Source organism: Nothobranchius furzeri, chromosome 16, assembly GCF_043380555.1.
Source record: "Nothobranchius furzeri strain GRZ-AD chromosome 16, NfurGRZ-RIMD1, whole genome shotgun sequence".
In the NCBI taxonomy this organism is placed as follows: domain Eukaryota; kingdom Metazoa; phylum Chordata; class Actinopteri; order Cyprinodontiformes; family Nothobranchiidae; genus Nothobranchius; species Nothobranchius furzeri.
The window spans coordinates 36,332,990-36,356,927 of record NC_091756.1 but is presented as its reverse complement, the minus strand read 5'-3'; the positions used below and the strand labels follow the sequence as shown (position 1 = coordinate 36,356,927).

Genomic DNA, 23,938 nt, shown 5'->3' with positions numbered 1-23,938 from the left:
AAGGCAGGAAGTTGTAAGAGCATTAAAATAAAAGAGGGTTAATTACAAAAAGGTATTGATTCTACCTAGAGTCACCTTTAACTTTCTCCCCTCTTTATCTGCCCTGCATTGGGGAGGCGACAGCTTGTCGTAATTTAAACTAATCGGATGAATCCTTTGCTCCTCATAATCCGGGACACACACACACACACACACACACACACTGCTGTGGACGGGACCACTGCACGACTTGCAGACAGATTAGATGCAGCTTCTCACGGTGTGTGTACTTGTTGAAAACAAACCACTCTCGTGAAATTCCCGTTGACAGCAGGAGTGATCCCATGCAAGCCAACGAAGCACAGGGAAGAGTTATATACTGCAGATGCTACTTTTAGTCCTGATGAAAATAAAACTTAATTTTCTGGAGGATAAAATTAAACCACGATGGGATCAGATGTAAGGGAAGCTGTGAAGATTAAGCCGAGAATCGCCTTGAATAAAATTCCTGAAAACGACCAAAGCAGCAGCAGCGATTTCCTAGACTCTTTCAGCACCATGGACAGCGATTACTTATGATTACATGGCTCTCAGATCCAGATCAATGTACACTTTATAAAATTTTACCATCTAAGCCCTTTTCCTCATTCTTTTTTACATGATGAGTCTCTGTCCTCACACACGTGCACGCTGCTTCAGTAAAACCAACAAACTGGTATAATTAATAATTCAGTTTTAAGGTCAATAAAAGCAACAATAATACAAATAGGAGTCCAAACGGGCTCCTGTGGGGCAGTGAAGTCAGCTCAGAGTAAACGGAGAGATGTTTCATTAGGGAACAGTAGGTTTAAGGAGAAGACTTACCGCGCTATCCTCGCCGAAGCCATATGTTTAAGATTCAAATCTACTTTCCGCACACTGTTGCTTTCCCCGGGCGCTTCGGTGAGATGCAGCCACAAGAGGAGATCCAGTAAATAACATCCACACAACTCATCCACTGACCTTACTTTGTGTTGCTTTAAATTATCTTTCGTTGTCTTGTCTTTTCTTTCTTGGGAAGACGCACATATTCCACAGCGGCAGTGTTCAAGGCGACAAAAATAAACACGAGGGTCTTATTTCGAAGTGGAAAGAAAATCAATATGAACGTCTTTCCTCAAGTCTTTCAGCTGAAGTCTCCGCTGTGGGACCCAGAGCTCTGTAGGAGGAAGACAGACAGAGCAACAGTATATGTGTGTTCCCCCCACCCCCATTTCTCACTCAAACAGCGAGAGAGAGAGAGAGAGAGAGAGAGGGGGGGGGGGGGGGGGGATCAGCTGACGGAAGCAGGAGGAAGAATCGAGGAGGGAGCTTTTGCATTAAGGTGTTCGAGCTTTTACTGCAGGAGCAGCAAGAAGCAGAGACGGTTATCGCTGCATGCACCATAATCTAATTGTATCTCCGGGAGAGAAAAAAAAAAGCGTACGGATCGGACAGCTGACAGAGTCGCTTCGCTCCAGTCTGCGCCTCACGGCGAAGAGGGGAGTAAAGGTGCACCGGCTATCAAATGTACCTCTCCGGGATCCTATCACAGTCAGCAGGAAGAAATGAACGGTCAACGAGGAGAAGAAAAAACAGACTTTGCCTCAGTGTTTGGAGCAGAAAAAGAGCTGTATTACTTTGGATTATGACTTTTTTCTAACTTTTGAATGAGAGGATACTGCTGTGGGAATAGACAGCAGCTCCCTGCGAACCTCCAGAGGAAATACCAGACAGAAAGTGTGTGACAGACTTAAACTACTTTGGCTAGAAGACGAAAGAAGAAAAAACGACCTCTTAAGATACAAATCACGAGTTGATTCACTAGAAAAAAAAATAAATGATGAAAAACATAAAATTGTGATTAAAAAATGTAAGGAAGGGGAAAATAAAAAAGGAAAAAGTAATCAGTGGATCCCGCAAGGCAGAATCGGTAGAAAAAGCAGAATAAGGAGAAGGTAGTGATGAAGGTCACACCAAAGCCAGCCTGATGAGTTTTCAGCTCACCTCTCACCAGAGACCACGGAGTCCACTGATCTCAGTCTCACAGGGGTGATGGTGGGGGTGGGGTGGGGGGGGGGGGGGGGGGGTCCAGAGTCGGGGGGCCACAGCAGCAAATGATCTGTCACCTTTGGTCTTTAGCCTGGTGCGCTGCACAACCAGTAGGCTTTGGCCATTGGACCTCAGGGACCTCCTGGAGGTGTAGGGACTGAGAAGATCACCAGTGTATGATGGTGCTTGTCCATGTAAGGCCCTAAAGACCAGAACCAGGATCTTGAAATGAACCTTGAAGTTGACTGGCAGCCAATGAAGCTGGAAGAGAAGCCAGATGAAACTGACTATACTGTCATGGTGTGGTGAGGCAGGACCCAAATGCAGGAAGCCTGTCAGCAGGAGGCACTCAGGGTCGTGAAACAAATGTTTTGCATGAGCATGGCAGGCCCTGAGCATCCTAACTTGACCAGACTAAACTAACTAAAACAAAACAGAAGATCCGAGACAGGTTTAGGAACAAGACACATTACCACTACTACTACTACTACTACTACTACTACTACTACTACTACTACTACTACTACTACTACTACTTCTAATAATAATAATAATAATAATAATAATAATAATAAAACTCCAGTAAAGATGAGCCACAATATTCCACTGAATGGAAGGTAAAACCAAAATAGTTATAAAAGTTTTAGAATAGCATTGCTGCAAACAGCAAAATAACTTTGAAACAGAGAAAACACTAAAAACAGTAAATTGCAGAAAATAGACTATTTCATAAATAACTACCCATTGGTTTAGCACTTCTATAACAGACATTTGTGAATTAGATCAAAGTATACCAAAATGTTTAAAGACAAAGCAATAAGATTGATTATTTAATAGCATCATTTAGAGTCTTACAACCCTCCAAAGTGCTTTACAACACAACAAGTCATTCATACATTCACACTCTGGTAGCATTTAGCTACAATGTAGCCACAACTGCTCTGGGGCATACTGACAGTAGTGAGGCTGCTACCACCACCAGCAGGTAAGAAGGGCGAAGTGTCTTGCCCAAGAACCCAATAATACCAACAGATGGGGCTTGAACCTGCAACCCTCTGATTGCTATCAAATCGTCTGCCACCGTTGCCCTGAAGATGATGTAGACATTATAACATGAAAGCAGGAATTATTTCCAAAAGAGAGGAGAATGAGATGATTAAGATCCTGCAGGATTCTCGCATTCAGTTGGACAAACTAATGCTGGTTGAACATACCATGCATCATTGCGGTTGGCAAATTACAGAAGAATGGTGCTATTGATGATCCTTAGATAGCAAGGACTTAAAGAGAGAGAGACTGTGAAAATGCAAGGATCCTGTAGAAGCAGGCTGTTGCCCCCTCCCAACTATTACAGGGGCTCCAAGCAATCCCAGGAAGAGCCAAGAGACTGAGCAGAACCCTCCAGCTTTAAGACCTTTGGAAGATGACCTGAACCACAATTGTTCCACCAATCAGTGCAGGGCTATGATGTGCCAAATATTGGTGTGTCTGCAGAGCCTAAAAATGTCTCAGTCTCCTCTTGTATATACTGTCAGATTTCTAAAACTAACAATGGGTATATGAAACTCACATCACAAGGTTGACTAGTTGTGCTAAATAGGGATATATGTGTTGTATATAGTTTGAACATCAAGCTGCCATATTTGAACAAGTAAAATAAATTATGTATATTTTTACATAATCATCATAATCATGGTAACAGTAACAATAGCAATTCTATTATTGAATATATGTTGCAGTTTGAAGACTTCTATGAAAAGCAGAGTAGGACAACTGTTTTGCCAGCCAATCTTATCATCAGTGATGATGAACAGGAGGAAGATGACATTGAGGCAAATCCTCAAATATAAAATATTCAAAGATATTATAATGATCTGTATTTGAACAGAAATTGTATCTATTGTTCAATAACTTCAAAAATATTCCACAGTAATCTGTTTTTATAAAAATATATGTATTGTATAATAATTGTGATATATTCTGCATTAGCATACAGTGTTGTGATATCCTAAAATTAGCTAGATTATTCTAAACTCTTTGAATAATCTATATTATTCAAAAATAATGTTTTGAATGCTACTGTGAACATTCGGGGCTCCACTCCTCTGCTCGGTTTGTTTTCCAGTTCACGTGGGGGTTGCGGAGAGACAGCCAGGAGTGACCCAGGACTAGCGGAGACTGAGGAGAGGGAAATACATAAAAAGCCAAAGTCTCCGTGTGGTTACCTGACACCCGTAACTGCAGAGGGATGGTCTGTTGAGTGATTGTGGATAGGTTCCGGTCGTCCACAGATGACACAGAGAGAGGAGTAGGCAGCCGAACAGTAGGGATCCTCCATCTCTTCACCAAGTCAGGGTCCATCTAAGATTGCTCACAGCCAGAGTCAACTAGTGCCTCGAGTGTAAACTGCTCAGAATTAAAAAACACAGAACACTGGAGTAAGCAACGGGAGCTCAAAGAAGCTGAGTTACTGCCCACCAGTAGTCCCGTCTTTACTGGTGGGCTCTGCCTTTTAACAGTACTGGGCAGGCTTTAGCAAAGTGTCCAGACTCCCCACAATATAAACACAGAGCTGAACTTACACGATCTTGTCTCTCCTCTTGGGTGAGGGGAGTCCTTCCCATCTGCATGGGTTCATCCGAGGAGGTGGGCTCTGCGGAGGAGTGAGAACTCTGGTGCCGCAGCTCATGATGGCGCTTATCTATGGATATAGCCAGGTGAATGAGTTCCTCCAGCAAACGGGGTTCCGGGCACAATGCCAGCTGGTTCTGGACTCGGTCGTTGAGGGACTCAGTGAAAGCAGCGAGAAGGGCATCTTCATTCCAGGAAGAGCGTGCTGCCAAAGTTCGGAACTCCACCGACATATCCGCCACCGATCTTTGACCCTGCAATAAATTCCACAACCATTTTCTGATATCCGTAACGGACTCAGTACTGCCAAAAGTCAGCTTGAAATCAGTTAAAAAGTCTTCAAAGGGGCCAGATAGGAACATGGAAAAGTGACTCGTCGCTTCCGCCCATCTCAGGGCTCTTCCTTGAAGTAATCCAACAATATACGAGATCTTAATTGAGTCTGTGGTGAAAGCTCCTGGCGATCGTTCGAATGCGAGTCGACATTGTAAAAGGAAGCTGTAACAGTCCTTGAACTCACCGCTGAAGGTCAGAGATGGCGGTGATGCGGCTGGACAGAAGTGGGTGACTTCCGTGGAAATTGCTACTCCCGGTCCGGGGACAACAGGAGTAACAGAGGCGGCCAGCGGAGGTTCCGAAGCAGAGGCTTGAGTCTGCGGTTGGGACAGCCTGTCATGTATCTGCTGCACCAAGGCCTCCAACTGCTAGTATCGGTTGTTTGCTGCGTGTAACTGCTCCATCAGCAGCGGCAGGGCTTGTTCTTGTTGAGACAACCTGTGGAGCAGATCAGTGAGAGGTGTGTCTGCGGGGTTAGCGGTTTGGCCGGATGATTCTGAAATGGTTTGGGGAATGCGTTTAACCCAAGACATGCGGAATCACACACTCACAGATCTTATGGTAAAAAAAGAATCTTTCTTTTAAAACAGGAACTGAAGGTGCACTGGAAAAGCCCAGTGGAAATCGAGAACGGGAGCTCAGCGTCTGAGGAGGGGAGAGCAGATACAGGTGAATCCAGGAAGGAAAGTCTAAACTTGATGGGTGCAGAGAATAGACTTACTGGGAGTAGGGGAGTGTAGGAATGAGGGAGGGTAGGTTGGGTGCCGGGGTGAATCCAAGTGGGGTGTCCATGAGAAGGAGCAAGAAGAGAGCAGGAGAGTAGGAGAGCGGGTCGGCCGGGAGGAATGGAGAACGGTGAGAGCTGCGTCCGGAAATCCTATGGGGCACAGGTGAGTAATCCTGAGGAGTTGCAGAAAACCAGAGACGTAATCCAGAGAAGTCACAGAAGTCCATAAACGTTCCCAAAACCTGGTAACGGGTAAGCACAGGGAAAAGATCCAAAGGTTCACAAAAAATCCCTAGAAACACTAGAGCACAAAATCCAAGAGTCGCAAGAGGAAACTTCCAAGCTGTAGTAATCATCCATCGTCGAGGAGTGTTCATCCTCCTTTCGTGGTCAGACCCGCTGATTTGCAAATGTGCTGCAGCTGGAGCCTCCCTCTCCTGAAACACACAACTCAAAGATGGGAAAATGAGAGGAGTACTCACCCCGGCACATGACATTGTTATATACCATGATCACACCCTGCAGTTGAAATTTAAAAATGTAATGTACTTCAATTCATATTTACATATCCTTGATGCAAACTGCACAAAAAGAAATCTAAAATAGTTTGATCCAGTGTGTTCAAATATGCACTGGCAGGTAAAGTGTGAAGCACAGGAAGAAAAAGAGAAATGTTCATTCTAACTACGTTCATTTTTCCAATTAATGAGAGAAGTGAACGTTTAATTTTAGACATTTTAGACAAAAATAAACAATAAAATATGTACACAAATCCACTTCAAGAACTGCAGAGAGAAACAAAAAGGACACACAAAAGTACAACAGATCCAAGATATCACTGCACCAAACAACATAAGGATATACAACAGTTACACAGTTTGCTGAGAAGTACACAGTAATAATTAATTTGTGGTGCCTTTAGAGCCAACCACAGCCCAAGGTAATGTGTCAAAAACACTCAAGTCTCAGGAAGACCGCCGCAAGAGCAGGAGTTCTTTTTCCAGTTCATGAGGATAGTTTTATTAGCAATGCATAGGACAGTCAGAATCACATGAATCAAATTAGTTTCCATGTGGATGTCATCCAAGTTTCCCAGCAGGCAAGGTGAAGAGGAAATTGAGATATCACATTTCATACACTTTGACAAGTCTTTACATACTCTGCACCACAATTCATGAACCGGTGAACACAACCACAGTGCACGAATGCAATTGTCAGGAGTGTTGTCTGTGCAGTGTATACAGGTGTCCATCCTGAATATTCAGTGACCTGTATAATATACCCTGTGCAGAATTTTGTATTGGATTAATTGTAAATTCAGGTTCCTGGTCATTTTAAAGGTTTTTAAACATGTCTGAGACCAGGAGTTGTGTTTTTTAGAGATTTTAAATCTATAGCTGGAAAATAATAAATGGTCTGTATTTTATACAACACCTTCTAGGGTTCTACAGTCTTGTAAACATGGATCAAATTGATTGTAGAGAACATGAACTAAGTCAAACAACAATACATCATCACCATGAAAGGACAACTTAAATAAATGCCCAATTGGGGAATGCATATATGGAGCTGGACCTCAAGAAGTTTGAAAGGGATTCGGTAGATAGTGCAAACATTTGAGTAGATTAGTGGTAGGCAATCCTGCTCCTCAAGTGTCGCTATCCAGCATGCTTAAAGTAAAATATGCAGGATATCGGCACTCAAGGATGAGGATTGTCTACCCCTGTAATAGATAGTGGACACCCATGATTGGTACCATTGGAAAGAAACTAAATTTAATACTATTGGTGGAGATTCTAGCTTGAGGAGATGCACAAAAAAAGATGCAACTATTAAATAAAGACTTTCTTTACTGATATTATGAAGCCTTATTAAAAATAAATAAATAAAGCTAATTCAATACAAGTTTTTTGGGTTTTTGTTTTTGTTTTGTTTTTTGGTAAAGTTGTGTTCATCAACCAGGAAGGCTGCAGATAAAAAAAAAGTTTAAATCAGTGTCAGTGTTGTCTCTAGCACAACACAAAAAGTCAGGGATGGCATTTAGTCTCAACACCTAAGTTAAAGGTTATTGGCTGATTTGTGGGAGTGGCACTAGTGTGTTTTGGTAAAAGTAGACTGGATTTCATGATTTAGACTACACTGCTTGCGTTTTCCACCAAAATCATTGCTGCTAGTACCCAAGTGCTTTCATTTGCAAGTAGGATAAGTATTTTCAACAGAATTATGAACATATTCAAACAGGAAAAAAAACAAAAACAAAAGACCAAATCAGTGTGCTACAGGCATGGAAATGACGAGTGTTGCTATAACTCTGCAGCTTGATCAACACTGTTTTGATTCTTGGCTTCTACTCTTCGCAAATAAAATTTGTGTCAGGAAAAGTAATGACTTTAGGACAGCCATCTGCTCAGTTCTACTACAGTGCATCTCGTAATTGCTGTCTACTACTTTTTAATATGATGATAAAGTCCAGAAATGATCGATGCAATGGTGCGGTTCATGCTCCAGCAGCCTGACCCGCATGCCCATCTGTTCTGCTGAATTACAGTTTTACAACAGTTACTGGAATCTGTCTTAAATTCATCATTACTAAATGTTCTGCTTTGATTGGGTGTAAACTAATTTTGACTTCTGATTAGGTCATCAAAACTCCAACTACTTGAAGTAGATATGGCTTGCAGGCAGAAGGCCAGGCCAATTATAACTCCTCCAGCACCGTGATCTAACCTGTGTGTCCATCTGCTCTGTGCTGTTCTGTGGGATTACACCAAATCCTTTTGAGCTCCAAGGATGGCAGAGCCAAGATCAGAAGGTCTGAACCAATCATGACAAACCACCACTGCAAGAGATGTTTGTCTTTCCCAACAAAGCTCTAAGTGGATAAAAGGGGGAATTATGATTTGGTATTGAAGCTTGTTTGATACTGTAGAACGATTAGTTGTTACATTAAATATCTGGTCATGGCGTATTATAGATAAGAAAGTGGTAAAGTTTCAATGAATTGTGGTGCATAAAGATACCATCGTATAACTGAGGGTTGCTGATGCAGAACAGTGAAACTTTTTTTCCACTCGCCGGTTTTCAGAAAGACGCAGGGGACCTGGATCAAGTTACACAAGCAGAGAGGCTGGCATCATGAATATTCAGAGAGCTGCTGCTTTCTGTTAAACAATTTGCATCACTTGATCCTCTCATCTTGTGAAGAATTTACTTGTAAGATAAGAGCTCAGAACTTACTTCTTGAAGAAAAAAAAACCCCAAAATGAATGTGCCATGACAGTTAATTATTATTGGACAAAAAAGAAGACTGAGTTAGTTATTTAAACTTACTAAAGTGTACACTGTGCCATATTAAAGTTATTGGATCGATTCTGCAAAAAAATTGCAGAAATTCAGTCAAACTACACTTTAACACCTATATAAATTGGGGCAAGCCGCCACAATGCGGCTTTAAAATGGAAGCCAACCCGGAAGTAAGAAAAATTGCAGTTCCACCCTCATCCGCTGGGGACTGGTCTCAGAAGCGAGCAAATCCTCATTGACTCCCATGTTAAAAATGCCAATTTCACAGCAGAAATAAACATGTTTACAGCCTGGTAACAAAACATGTTTTTTGTTTAAATTATCTAGTTTACACTCATGACAACTCTGAGGGGGGTAACTTTTTTTCTCACTCTTCTGTTTAAGTGTATTGAAAGCCTAAAATTCTGTATAATTAATGAGCATCCGACACACGTGACCGCCGCCTCAGACCCACGTGACCACAGAGCTAGCTCCGTGGAAAGGCCTCAGTACAGCATCGGTCTCTCCTGGAAACTGTTTTGGGATTTTTAGTGTCTGTGCTTGTGTATTCTGTTTTGGATATTATTGGTGCAATTGTTGGACAAAATGACTTGCTGTGGTATTACTTGCACTAATAGAGCATCCGAGTCTCCACTTAATTTTTTTTCGGTAAGTTAAATTAAATGTATGTATTTTAGGTCACTGCCGCCTTTAAACTAGCTGAGTTTATTGAAGTAGCTAGCTAACTATGATTTTAACATGTAGCATGTACTGTTTAACCATGAAATTTAGATGTAAAATACGGTAAAATAATTAATAGGGCATATGTTGATGGGTACAATGGTAAAACCCAGTGCATTTAACATAAAAATGGGTTGAAATATGACGGAGCTCTTGGAGGGACACTTCTGTGCTCCATTCTTCCTCCCGGTTCTCCCCGGCGGTCAGCACGGTGCATGTCTGACCGATGTGGCGCCTACTAGCTGCTGCACAGGCTGACAGCTCGTGGAGCTCTCGGACGGGGCTGACCGCTTGTGGAGCTCTCGGACTCGTAGAGAGACCTGACCGCAGATATACTGCAGCTCAATTCCCTACCTAAATGCAAAGTTTGAGAGACGTGGTTCACTTAGATCTGCACTTCCTTCGGGCTAATTTGTCAAGTTCCCAAAATGTGGAACGGGATGTAAGGTTAGAATCAGCGGCGAATCGGAACATATCTCGAAGCCCTGGCTGACGAAACGGTCCACATGACTATTACTCTCAGGCTTGGAGAAAATGTGGGTTGTTTTTGTGTCAGTCGATTCAGCAACAGTGACTAACTAACGAAGCACTAGTTGACAGACATCATTACAGCGTGAAATCCAGCACAGCGTGACCCGGTTCTGTAAGGAATTCTGTTCAGGAGGTCGCATTTCAGGTTCTTCACATCATATGTGACTGACTTTTACGTTATAATAACGACCACACACTAGGAATGTTATAAAGCGCCTATATCTGACAGTTTCTTTTGTACATTATCTGACTTTATAAACTCCAACAACAATGTGCTTCAAATTTTTTTTTCAGGCTAAATCTACCCAAGACATTGACTGTCAGACTGATTTAGCTGCAAGAATGCATTTGTCCAGCCTGACGTGAAGCCTTACCCCTAGCAAAGGTGAATTATTTTTAACAATCGTCTATGTAAACATTTTATTATCACCTTGTAGTTTTAAATTGTTTTGCAGATTATTGTTACACATGATTTTATGCTCTTTTAAACATTTATAAATGTGCTGTTTCTTTGTTTTTTATATAGCCACCCAGTTTAGAGCTCCCAGCCGCTGTGTGTCTGGTGACACAGGGAGCATGACAGAAATTCATCTTCCAGAATGTCTGGCTCATCATTTAGCCAGATTTCTAAGGTATAGGCCAAAAATGTTTAGGTTAGTTTTGATAAGGTCTGTGCATCTCTCATTTCATGACAAGTCTGTCCCAGGTGGCAGCCGGGTGAGGGTGAGCGGGTTGGGGGGGGGGGGGGGGGGGGGATGCTGAGGGTGGGTTACCTAGAGGTGTGGATGACGTTGGAGAGGCTGTGTGGGTGGGAGAAGGCTGCGGGCATGGGGGGGCCTGATGAGCCTGTGTGTGATGCTGTTGAGTGTGGGTGGGAGAAGGCTGTGGGGATGGGGGAGCCTGATGAGCCTGGCTGTGATGCAGGTGAGAGAGGGGACAGGGCAGAGGCCGGCTGGACGTGCAGCGGGCAGGGGGAAGCTTATGCCTGGGTGGGTGGAGGTGGATCCAGGGCGGGCAGGGAGAGGTGAGACCTGGGCCTGGGCTGGTAATCAGCAGCGCGCCACAGGCAGCTGATGACAGTGTTGAGGACCAGCAGTCTGCAGCAGGTGAAGGCGGGGAGGAGGAGTAGCCGTGCCCAGCAGGTGATGGCGAAGAACATGGCTGGAGAAGCAGCAGCAACAGCGGAGAGAGATCCGCGGCCGGAGACGCCAGGGCACAGTGCGCAACACGGCAGGCGGGCAGAGTTACTCTGCCCCCGCGTGTAAGTAATTGATCAGTGCCTGGCAGTGTTAGAGTTGCTCTCTCTCTGTGAGTGGTCTGGTGCCGGGGACCTATTTACTGCCGGAGTATTTGTGTGCCACAGGGGCCGGGCCGAGGAGGATTGGATCCACCGTGTGGCGATCCTGTGGTTCCCAGACGACGACGCCGGCCTTGGAGATTCCTTGGTCAAGAGCTCAGCAGGGCCGGACTGGACCACCTTGTCCCTTGGGGCCCTGAGCACACTCGATTGAATGCTTTTTTTTCCCTTGGCATCATCATCAGGGTTTTGTAATAAATGTCCCTTTTTAATTTGCTTTGGCTGTCGCACTGCTTGCCTTGTTTTTTTTAGAGCCTATTTTAATCCTTTTAATATTAGTGGCACCTTCCATTCCACCTGGATCGTGTCACAGATACATAACCCAAACCAATATTATAATAACATAAACTCTTACACAAAACCCTCCTCTTGATAGAGCAAATCTGTTCAGCACATTCTGACAGACAGACCACCTTTCTTCTGTCATGTTGCTGTACAGGACATTTTTAGTTTTTCTTTTTAAAGATAAATAGTATTACATTTAAAGAGCAATACTTTCACATTATCATTTTCCCACACTTTCTGTATACCAGTATTTTATTGTTTTTCAATAAAGAATGACAAATTATTTAAGTGTATGTTTTTTTTTGCACACAAATATCTATCTGTAAAAAGTATCTACAAAGCTAATATTTACATAACAAGTATGATTTGGTTTTGCAATACAGCACTCTGTTTATTTTAGTAAGATTTTTAAACCAAGTAAAGTTAGTAAAGAACACATTTCTACTGGCTGCTAAGAAACTGTTGGACTTAAAACAGGCCTGTTGTAGAAACAACTTGGCATAAATGATTCTTCCTTTTTTTGTCTTAACCAAAGAAATTCCAGTAATTGAGCAAAAACGTTTATTTTTTTACGTCACATTTTATAAAATAACAGGACACAAAGTGTCGGGACATTTAAAAAAATGCTTAAAATAATAAAAGGGGCCCAGAGAGCTGCAGAGTGAGCGGAACATTAGGTTGTGAAGGAAGTACAGTTCTCAACAGTGTGATATGAGGGTGTAGAAGGTGAAGCCGGTGCAGGTCCTCCTTCATGTTCACCAGATTCACACTGCAGATCAGGAGCTGCTCTTCCATGCATGGAGCAGAAAAAGAAAGGGAGAAGGTATTTCCACCTCAGTCCGCCCCAACCGAACCAGGAGACACGGACGTCAGGGAGGCCAAGGTTGTCTGAGGGTCTCTGCAGCTCTCTTGGCACCCCGCCTCACTCAGCTCTCACCGATGATCCAAATGGCTATGGAGAAAAACAATAACAGGTTTGGCCTTGCTGTTTAAAGTACAAAATCATACATGAAGTGATCAAGACAGGTATTTGGTACTTACACTTGCTGCTTTGTGTAGCCAATGTTGAAGACACACAGGCTGCCATGGTGACCTTTTAACAGATCTAAGAAATAAATGTAATAAAAGAATGAAACTTAAAAACTCCCAGACCTCATTTCATGATTGCTAATCAGCTGTGGCTGATTTATTGTTTGGATCACAGTGAGTTACACTAATTCTAATATATTTTTATTTCTATTACACATACAAACTTTTTAACTGTTATTTTCACATGTTATCAGGCTGTCTTGTTCTGGTTCTCATGATAATAATTCAGTTTCTTCCAGTAAGTTATCTTGTGCTTACTTCATCTGTATTATGTCTCTTTACTTTTGGTGAATTGTACTGAGTCCAGAATAAAGGCTACTTGGCTGTACAAGATACAAACAAGGATTACGTTTGGAAATATATGAAATGTATTTAGTCTGCTAATCTGTCTGAAATACTAATAACTACCGCATTTTCTGGACTACAAATTGCACTTTTTTTCATAGTCTGGACAGTCCTGCTACTACGGAGCGACTTATGTAACAAAATATGTAGGCTACACCGCGCTGCTGCGGGCCGGCTCCGACCCAAGAATGAGTTCCTCTGTCCCGCTGGGAGGGTTTCAAACACCACCTTCCTCTGCTGGAGACCGTGGCGCGCTGCTGCGGCGCATTATTCGGTTATTGTTACCGGTACTTTTCTTGCAATGTGAAACGCTTGGTCTCAGATTTTGTAAGAAAAGTAAAATTTCCCCCCAAAATACAATTTATATATGTTTTTTTCTTCTTCATTATACATTTAATGGCTGGTGCGACTCAGGAGCGACTTAATAGTCCTGAAAATATGGTACGTGATAAATAGTGAAAACTTGCTCAAAGCAAAATATATTTTCATTACGAAAATAACTTATAAACTTACTAATTTAATATTTTTTATTCACAGAAAGGTACGTCTCATGAAAAAGTGCTGCAAACCTCCACCTGAACTCCATGCGGTCGATGGGTGTTCCACAGAGTTAGCTCCGGTTGTAGCTAGGGGGCTACATCCGTTAGCTCGGCTCCCACCTCCGCGTTAGCTTTGAGTTAACCAGGGTTAGCTTGTAGCTAGTTCGACCGGGTGTCGTCAGTTGATCCCAACCTTACAGCCCCACCGTCAGCTCCTCCTCTCTTCCCTTTTATAGAATTGTCTGGGCTGGACAGAACCTGTGACACGGTCAAAATGGCGGTGGTGGCCACCTCCCATTTTAGCAGAAAAACTTGTTATTGGAGACTATGGAAACCCATTGTCCAGTATATTTGTCAATGATTAGGGGTGGGACTTTAATGCATTAATTATGATTAATTAGAATAAAATGACACATTAAAAAAATTCACGCATTTAATCATAGCTTGCATTTGAAGCAAGACAGAACCTTTGTCATTTTACGGTTTGACACACACAACACAGTGCTCTGCTAACGGCAACTAAAAAGAAATTAAAATGGAAAATTGCCTCACTTGGACTGATGCAGTATTTGGGAAACACGTCAGCCTCTTCTCTTTACTTACAGGAAAATAAAAACATTGTGCATGTGTTACTATCACTAAACAGCGAGGTGTGTTGAAGCAGTCATCAGCTGATCGGGAGCTAAAGAGTCGGATGTTTAAGTGCATCATGGGCAGCGAAGAACAAGAAAGTTGTGATTTATGCTGGAGATCACACCAGAATCGCTGCTGCAGACATGAATCTGCGGGTCTGCAGTTATCCCCTTCTTGACGCGACAGAGGGACTTCCTATGTAAAGAAGGTCCACTCATCTGTTCACCTGTTCGTCAGATCATTAATTCCTTGTCACAATCTTTTATCTTCCCATCATCCTCCAGTCATCCAACTGGAACCAGTTAGTGTTCTTGATCATTCTTAGACTATGTCAAACCTGCTCTGGTGTTAAAAGTTAGTAAATTGAAGTCCTAGATCATATTTGTGTCTGTTCTACTGTCATTTTTAAGGATTTTTATTTATTCAGGTCCTTCTCAAAAATTTGTATATTGTGATAAAGTTCATTATTTTCTGTAATTTACTGATAAACATTAGACTTTCATATATATTAGATTCATTACACACAATTGAAGTAGTTCAAGCCTTTTATTGTTTCTAACATTGAGGATTTTGGCATACAGCTCATGAAAACCCAAAATTGCTATCTCAAAACATTTGCATATCATGAAAATGCTCTCTAAATGAACTATTAACCTAATCATCTGATTCAACTAATTAACTCTAAACATCCCGAGCCACTGTGTGCAGGAAATGGGCTACAGGTGCCGCATTCCCCAGGTCAAGCCACTTTTGAACCAGAAACAGTGGCAGAAGCGCCTGACCTGGGCTACAGAGAAGCAGCACTGGACTGTTGCTCAGTGGTCCAAAGTGCTTTTTTTTTTGGATGAAAGCTCATTTTGCATGTCATTGGAAATCAAGGTGCCAGAGTCTGGAGGAAGACTGGGCAGAGGAAAATGCCTGAAGTCCAGTGTCAAGTACCCACAGTCAGTGATGGTCTGGGGTGCCATGTCAGCTGCTGGTGTTGGTCCACTGTGTTTTATTAAGGACAGGGTCAATGCAGCTAGCTAGCAGGAGATTTTATATATATATATATATATATATATATATATATATATATATATATATATATATATATATATATATATATACAAATGATATTTTCTTCTTCTTCTTCTTCTATTTTGGAGCACTTCATGATTCCATCTGCTGAAAAGCTTTATGGAGATGAAGATTTCACTTTTCAGCATGACCTGGTACCTGCTCACAGTGCCAAAACCACTGGTAAATGGTTTACTGACCATGGTACTGTATTACTGTGCTCAATTGGCCTGCCAACTCTCCTGACCTGAACCCCATAGAAAATCTGTGGGATATTTGTGAAGAGTAAGTTGAGAGACGCAAGATCCAACACTCTGGATGAGCTTAAGGCCGCTATCGAAGCATCCTGGGCCTCCATAACACCTCAGCAGTGCCACAGGCTGATTGCCTCCATGCCATGCTGCATCGAAGCAATCATTTCTGCAAAAGGATTCCTGACCAAGTATTGAGAACATAACTGAACATAATTATTTGAAGGTTGACTTTTGTTGTATTGAAAACACTTATTTTATTGGTCGGATGAAATATGCTAATTTTTTGAGAAATGAATTTTGGGTTTTCACGAGCTGTTTGCCAAAATCATCAATATTAGAAACAATAAAAGGCTTGAACTACTTCAGTTATGTGTAATTAATCTAATATATATTTACTGTAATAACTATGTCTAATGTTTTATTCTCTGCCTCATTATATTTAATTTAAAACACTGCTTTGGGCACATTTTCCCGAATGATTAAAATGTGATTAACTAAGATTAATTAATCACAAAGCCTCTAATTAATTAGATACATTTTTTATTGAGTCCCACCCCTAATATAAATATGAACTGGGTTCAGTTTTTCATTTTTTAAGGGATTTTGTCAAATAACAGAAACTCAAAATGCTCTCCTTCAAACAATGAACTGTGTTTTGCATACATCGCTCCAACACATAAAACAAGGTAGCTGCTGTTGCTAATTTTGTGAATAACTGAATAACCTTAACCCTAACCCCCTCTGCTCCTCAACATAACCAACCCGGATTCCTGCACTTCATGTGACACTGCAATTCCCCTGGCCGCTCGCTTTCAGCTGCTCACCTAACGTCACCTTCATCCTCAACATCCCCCTTGAACAATCTTTGCTCAGCTTCCTGACTCCCTCCAGCTCACCTGAACCTGACCTATCCTCTCCTCATTTCCCCACCACTCCTGAGAAACAGTAAGCCCTCACTCAACCCTTTATTAACACCATTCCTTTGAGAAACTGACTGTCTCCTTCCCCGTACCCCACCTTGGAAATCCTGCTACCTGTTTTAAGCAACACCCTCAGTTCCAGCTTTCTGCTCTCTCAGTTCCTTATTTTGTAATAAATTAGTATTGTTTTACTTACCAGGTCTCTGGAGTGTTGATTCTGTATGACGTGGGTCAAAAAGCTGCCCCTCAACATGACACACACACACACACACACACACACACACACACACACACACACACACACACACACACACACACACACACACACACACACAGATTAGATCTAAAAGATTATTCCCATATTTCAACAATAAATCCTCCTGGGACCGGCAGAACCTCCTTACCATCCCAGATTAGTGTAAACAATGAACCAAGCTAGCGAGTTACTCCATCATCAGGGTGATTTATTCTGGTAAGCTATCGGTTAAATATGATCTAGAGTTACATCAATATATAAACGCAGCGATAAAACTGGCAGCTAATTATTTTATCTGTAGATTACTGAATTATATTGGGACAGTATGATGGAGCTAAGACCTGTAGTCAGCTGAACTCATCAGCTTGTAAACTGAGAGCTCCCGGTGGAACACAAAAATTACATATTGAATGTAAAAGTAAATAAATTACCAGTTTTGGTTCTGAAGATGAACAGAATCCTCCCTGGTGTCCAAATCAGGTCGCAGGTCTTCTGAATCAAACGTTTCAAAACATGACTGCACCTCCAATAGTGATATCCAGCTAGTGGGGTTCGGAGTTCGGTTGAAGTTCTCCGGTAATCCAATATCCGTTCTTGCCGCTGTCTCCCCATCTGTTTGCCATTGTCTGAAATATATAGTAAAACAATTGATTTAGCTTTGCTTGCTGGCTAGAGCTGCTCATTCACGAACAAGAGGCGTTGCTTTCAGCGGTCAACACAGAAGTGATGAGAACGGCTTAAGGCATGATGCACATGTCTGCCCATAGAGGGTGCCTTTGGATAAAAAATCACCCTGGATTGCAGATTTAAGTTTCAATGGTTCATTTTTCCAACACACACGGAGATACATAAACATGGGCTAACCATTACCAGAGGTGTGACCAAGTAATTTTTGTACAAGTCTCAAGTAAGTCTCAAGTCTTTGTCCTCAAGTCTGAGTCAAGTCTCAAGTAAATTACAGGCAAGTCAAGTCCAAGTCGGAAACTTAGAATTTCAAGTCTCATCGAGTAATTTTTTTAAGATGTTGCATTTTTATGTTCAATGTAAATCATATTCAGTGTATTCTCTTTAAAAGCTGTATTTATTTCAAAACCTGATAAAACAAGTACAACTGAACTTAGACATTTTACAATAAGTAGTTTTGAACTCAACTCTGTTGTGCAGTTTTAATAAACTTGGCTACAATGAATAGTCTTCTGTTAAACCTTAATTTCACAATAAACAATCAGTGAGCAATGTTGAACTTACAATTTTCAAACCAAAACCAAAATTGCTGTCACATCATCTGCACATAACATTTTCAATAAATTTCAGTTTCTCTCTCTGTAAAACATATTTGTACGCGTCTGTGTGTGAATGGCTAACAGAAAGTAAATAAAATGTATTGACTGTAAACAGGAATGTGCAGTTTAAGTTCGTTTTAATCAGTTAATATTCTGCAATGCATTTTGTCATCTGTGCCTGATGAGGCCGTAGAATGATGCCACCATAGCTGAAAACTCGCCCCACAGCTGCACTACATGCAGGCACTGACAAAACTCAGGTGGCCACATGAAACAGGGATGGAAGAGTCTGCATGTTCATGTTCCAGAATAGGAGGGTATTCTGTTCAAATGAAATATCCAGGTAGTGACATAGCTGACGTGCTGGACTGGTCCCCACGACCTTCTTCTGCCGCTTGCTGTAAATGAAAAAGAGTCCCCCATCTTCACTGTTCTCTTGATTTTCATCACCAAGTGTCACTGGTGGCTCCAACTTTTCGGAATCTGCAGCATCTTGCACGATCAGATCTGACAAAAAAAAAACAAATCAGAAAATGAGGCATTGCTATTTTTGACAAAGAATATACAGAAAAACCACTACATTCAATGTTTACCTTTAACTTTATGCGCCAGGTCTGTCTTTATGTCACAACTGCCCAACACATGGTGTTCCACCCAGAAAAGGGAAAATGTTGGATCCAAAGCAGCCACTTTGAGGTACACGATCTGAAAAGGGGGCAGTGATGCCATCTTCTGCTCTAGCCATCCGCACACAGATAAAGATTCCTAGAAATCTTCTGTTCAAAGATGCCTTGAGATTCCTGACCAGACCATTCAGGAAACAGACTTGGGGCTTCAGTTTCTCAAGGTGGTGATTGAGGGACAGCACAGATGGAACAACAGCACTGATTGTGACAATTTTTTTTCACCTTGTGTCAAATCGGGTTCTTCTCCAAAAGGCTTCAGGATGTCTACCATCTCCTTCAACAGGTTCCACTCTCTTGTTGTGAATATTAACTCCTTGTGTCCAGCCATTTCAAGAACAGCACAGAGTTTGGGATGTTCACATTGGAGGACTGCCTTCACATGTCTCAGTGTTGAATTCCATTTTGTTATTACTGCAGCAGGGATGCCTTTCTCTTCACCAAATTCAGCTTCAAACCCATCGTTGAATGTTGTGCTTGTGTGCAGTAGTGAGCTGAGCTTAGATAACTTTGAAAGAGAAGGAGATGCCACTTGGGTCACTGTCAAGCCATCTCTCACCACCAGCTGCACTGTGTGTGTGCAAAACATTGCAAGCGCAGTGTTTTTGCCATTGAAGCAGCCACTGTTTCCTGATCTTCAAAGGTTAAGTCATGCCAGAGCTCTGGGTCGACAAGACGATCCCCATCCTCATCACGTTCCTTCGCTTGCCCGGTGGGGAAGCATATGATGAATGCTTTCCGCATGTTGGCAGCATTATCAGTAATGATATAATCTATTATGTCCTTGATTTTGTATTCATCACGAATTTCTCACAGATTATTTCACCTGTGTGTGAGCCTTTGAAGCGGTCAAAGTGCAACAGTTTTGAGTTTAGCTGTATCCTCTCCATCTCCAATTGGATCCAGTGCACAGTGACACCAAGAAAGCCCCGCATCTTTCGGTCAGACCAAATGTCCAAAGTGAATGAAACACGGTCTACCTGGCTCAACTGAGTTTTTAGCATTAAACGTTTTTCTGCAGCAAGGTTCTCTATTTTTGATGGCATTGTCCTGTGACATACTGGGCTGTATTTGTTGTCAGCTACTGACAGAAAGTGGTGAAAGCTCCTGTTTTCCACAATAGAGAGGGGAAAGTTGCAACCAATAATCAAGTTGCATAATAAGGCATTTGTTTTGGCTCTCTTCTGAGGATGAGTTGAGCTGTAGCGACCAGCATGGTTGTCCAGAAATTGTGCAACTTTAAATGACGAATAAAGTTGGATGTTGTTCCGTGATTTTCTTTTTGCATGTTCCACACATTGCTGTGTGCTTTTTTTTCTACTACTACGTAGTTTGTGTACCCAAAGGCGATCACCTTTGGGAGCATACCGATAGTCCTTGTTGGCCGCATGCTGCATAGCTGAATGGACCGTTAGACTGGCCTCTTTTTAAATTGTTTATTTTTTAAAATTGTTTTCAAATCCGATTAATTTGATTGGTTCTTCGCGGCTCTCGTACACATAGAGACGAACTTCATTTGTTGATACGGGATGCGTGGAATAATTTAACCCGGCACAATTTTGAAATAATAGATGTTTTAAACTTTATTTATTGGGTAATATAGCGAGTCTTTTTCAAGTAAATGGGTTCAAGGCAGAGTCAAGTCCCAAGTCTTTGCCCTTCAAGTCCAAGTCAAAGTCTTTGAGCATTATTTCAAGTCAAGTCTCAAGTAGTGAAATTATGACTCGAGTCTGACTCGAGTCCAAGGCATGTGACCTGAGTCCACACCTCTGACCATTACCCAATACAATTGAAAAGTGCCCTTTTACGCATTTCATGGAGTAGGAAAGTAAACAACTTTGAAGCCTCAACACTTTTTTGGGTGAGTAATTAAAGCTGCTGTAAGCACTTCCGCATTGGAAAGTTTTTGTATTTTATTTGTTTCATTGTGGGACAGAAAATGGACAAAAATGTTACTGTATGTTTTCACTGTAATTTAGATGCTTGTAGAAATGGGAGCAAAAGTCTATTTTACAGAGTATTCATGGTGTCAGACCGGAGTTGGTTTATAATTCAACGACATATTTTCCCTGAAGCAGTGCACTAAGAGAAAACAGGAGTGACTCCAGGCAGAAAGATGTCATGGAGGGACTGAACCAGAGTTTGAATTGAACTCGGGGTTCATTCACCAGTGATCCTCTGGTGCATCGAGCTTGTTTTAAATCATGACTGTTGTTTTGTGGTAACATGTCAGTGGAAATTATTTCTGGCTTTTGTCTTCAGTTCAAGGAAGTGCAAATAAAATTCAGTCCCAAATCAAATGACTGCACAGTTGTTAAGTGTGACATAAAGAGTAAACTGATTCAGATCTGCACTGGTTACCGGTCAGTTTTAGAGTGCATTTTAAAAATCTTTTATTGGTTTTTAAGGCATTGAACGGGATGGCACCAGAATATTTATCTGACTTGTTACAGCCATATATACCTAGTCATTCGCTCCGCTCAGAGAGTCACCATATGCTTCTAGTCCCCACAACTAGGCTCAAAACAAGAGGAGACAGGGCTTTTTCGATAGCAGGCCTGAAATTATGGAATGATCTTCCATTATCTGTGCGACTCTCCACATCAGTAGAGGTTTTTAAGAAGGCGCTGAAGACCCATTATTATAATGGCTTTTAAATCTGTGTGTTAACTGATGTTGTTTTGTATTTTGCCGTTTTGATTTTTTTTATTGGTTTCCTATATATTCTTTGTTTTTATCTTTTTTAGTTTAGTCTTGTTCAGCACCTTGGTGACATAATATATGTCTGTAAAGTGCTTTTATAAATAAAGGTGATGATGATGAAGGTGATGATTTACACCCTCATATGGAAGAGTGGACACAATCTTGAAACTAAAGAGAAAACCCATTATTTTATTAACATGTTATAATATAGAGGTTGTAAAACAGCACCCGACATTTACTTTTAACATAATGTATATTACTCTTTACATTTATGCAGCTAGGTTAAGTGGAACCAGCTGATATAACTGATAGCGAAAAATAGAATCGCCCCATTGAAAGACTTTAATTTTATTTCCTGTAACTCATTAACTGGAAATACAAACAAAAGCTCTTTCACCAGCTTTACTTTTCCAATTCAACCTATAATGTCTAACTGGAAAAATATCAGTTACCTTTCATAAAGCGTCTCAAAGTACATAAAAACGAAGAAACTGAGAATAATAAAGAATCACCTTCCAAATGTCAACAGTTTGTGGAACCACGTTTTGCTTGAATAGCAGTCTGCTGGGATCAACTTTGCACATCTAGATTAAGCCATATTTGCCCACGCTTCTTTACAGAACCATCCAAGTTGGGTCAGATTGGATGGTAGGTCTGGGCTCTGGCTGGGCCACATTAGGACATTAGTTTTTTTTGTTTTCTCCTTCAGTGGTCACTTTGCTGTGTGCCTTAGATTGTTTTAATTAGGGATGCTCCAAATGAAAATTCTTGGCCGAAACCAAAAACTGACTACACTGAAAGAAATGATTATGTCAGTGATTAGACCCATCGCGTTTATGGCTACGATGTGTACTCACCTCACTAAAATCGAGGCATTTCAACATACAGTACTATGAAAATATGTATTTAGCACTGACATAGCAACAATGCACAAAATAAATTAAAACTATAAATGAAATGTTTCACTTGAACCCACTTATGTGCACATTAAATAATAAATTATAAATAAATAAAAATCATTAAATATAAATTCACTGGTTTAGAACTGAAAGGCCTGTAGAGAAGGACTCAAATTAAATATGTTCTCTAATAAAAACAAAGTGTCGAGCACCTTTTACACTTTTCTGTATAGGACTACCACTGCTGCTTTGTCACACGCAAGTTTGTTCCTCTTCTCACTGACAACATGACTTGCAGCGCTGAAGTCTCTCACTGTCAGTGCTTGTGCAGACAACATGGATTCAGAGAGTAGCATCAAGGACAAAGTGTTATCTTGGGCATGTTGCAGCTGCACGTTTCCATAAAAATTACTTTAGTTCACAAATTTAGAAGTTTAGGTATTAAAATCATAATTGCTGCTTTTATTGGATTCCGAGGACACCACCATGTTGGATATCTGTTTACTAAATGCGTGCACCACATTAGTCTAAAACGGTCATGTGAGAACCACTTCACTACTTTCTCTTTACGCTCAAAACAAACAATCATAATAAACTGCATTACTGGAAGGGAAAAAAAAACCTTTATTTTTGAAATCTGTACAAATGTAATTTTTTTATGCAGCAATGATAAAGTAGCTACATGAGGGTGGAGCGAGATTAAACAAAATTGGGGTTCATCATCATGGCCTATTATGACTGTGTTGTTCCAGTAATTTAGGTCTTTTGGCAAATAAAAACAAAAATATACTTTTCTGTCATTTTCGGTGACTGAATGTTTGGTGCATCCTTAGTTTTCATGTTTAAAGGTGAATCTGATGCCCATCTCCATCTTTCTGCCAGAGGGTAGCAGGTTTTCTTCAACAATTTGATGGCATTTTGTCCCATCCATTTATCCTTCTACCCTAATAGGAACCACAGTCACTGAGGTAGAGAAACACCCCCGTAACAGGATGTTGCCACCTCCGTGCTTTACTGTAGGTATGGTGTAGTGTGGGTGGTGAGCTGCACTGTGTTTACACCAGGTTTACTGATCTGTGTTGAACCCAACCATTTTAATTTTGGTCTCATCTGACTATAAAACCTTGTTCCATATGGCATCAGAATCTTCAAGGGTCATTCTGGCAAAGCTCAAACGAACTTTGATGTGGCCTTTCATGAGAAATAACTCTGTCCTTTATTATTCTCAGTATTTCTTGTTTTCTGTTTTTATTCTTTTTGAACTGTAACTGACACTTTTCAATTAATGCTATAGGTTGCACAGAAGTACAGCTATTTTTTGTAAATGTGTTATGTA

General features: G+C 41.3%; 1 protein-coding gene across 7 annotated transcripts in view; it reads right to left on the bottom strand.

Moving 5' to 3' along the window:
• The window catches only part of LOC107387904 (protocadherin-15), a 514,972-nt gene extending 513,737 nt beyond the window's left edge, over positions 1–1,235 (bottom strand). For 4 of the 7 annotated variants that reach the window (XM_054749198.2, XM_054749199.2, XM_054749191.2 and 1 more), the window contains exon 1: positions 844–1,235. The gene's annotated coding sequence lies outside the window, so the exon portion shown is untranslated. The remainder of the gene's footprint in view (positions 1–843) is intronic. The other 3 variants (XR_011516897.1, XM_070545627.1, XM_054749200.2) reach the window with 1 other exon arrangement.
• Positions 1,236–23,938: the final 22,703 nt, after the last annotated feature.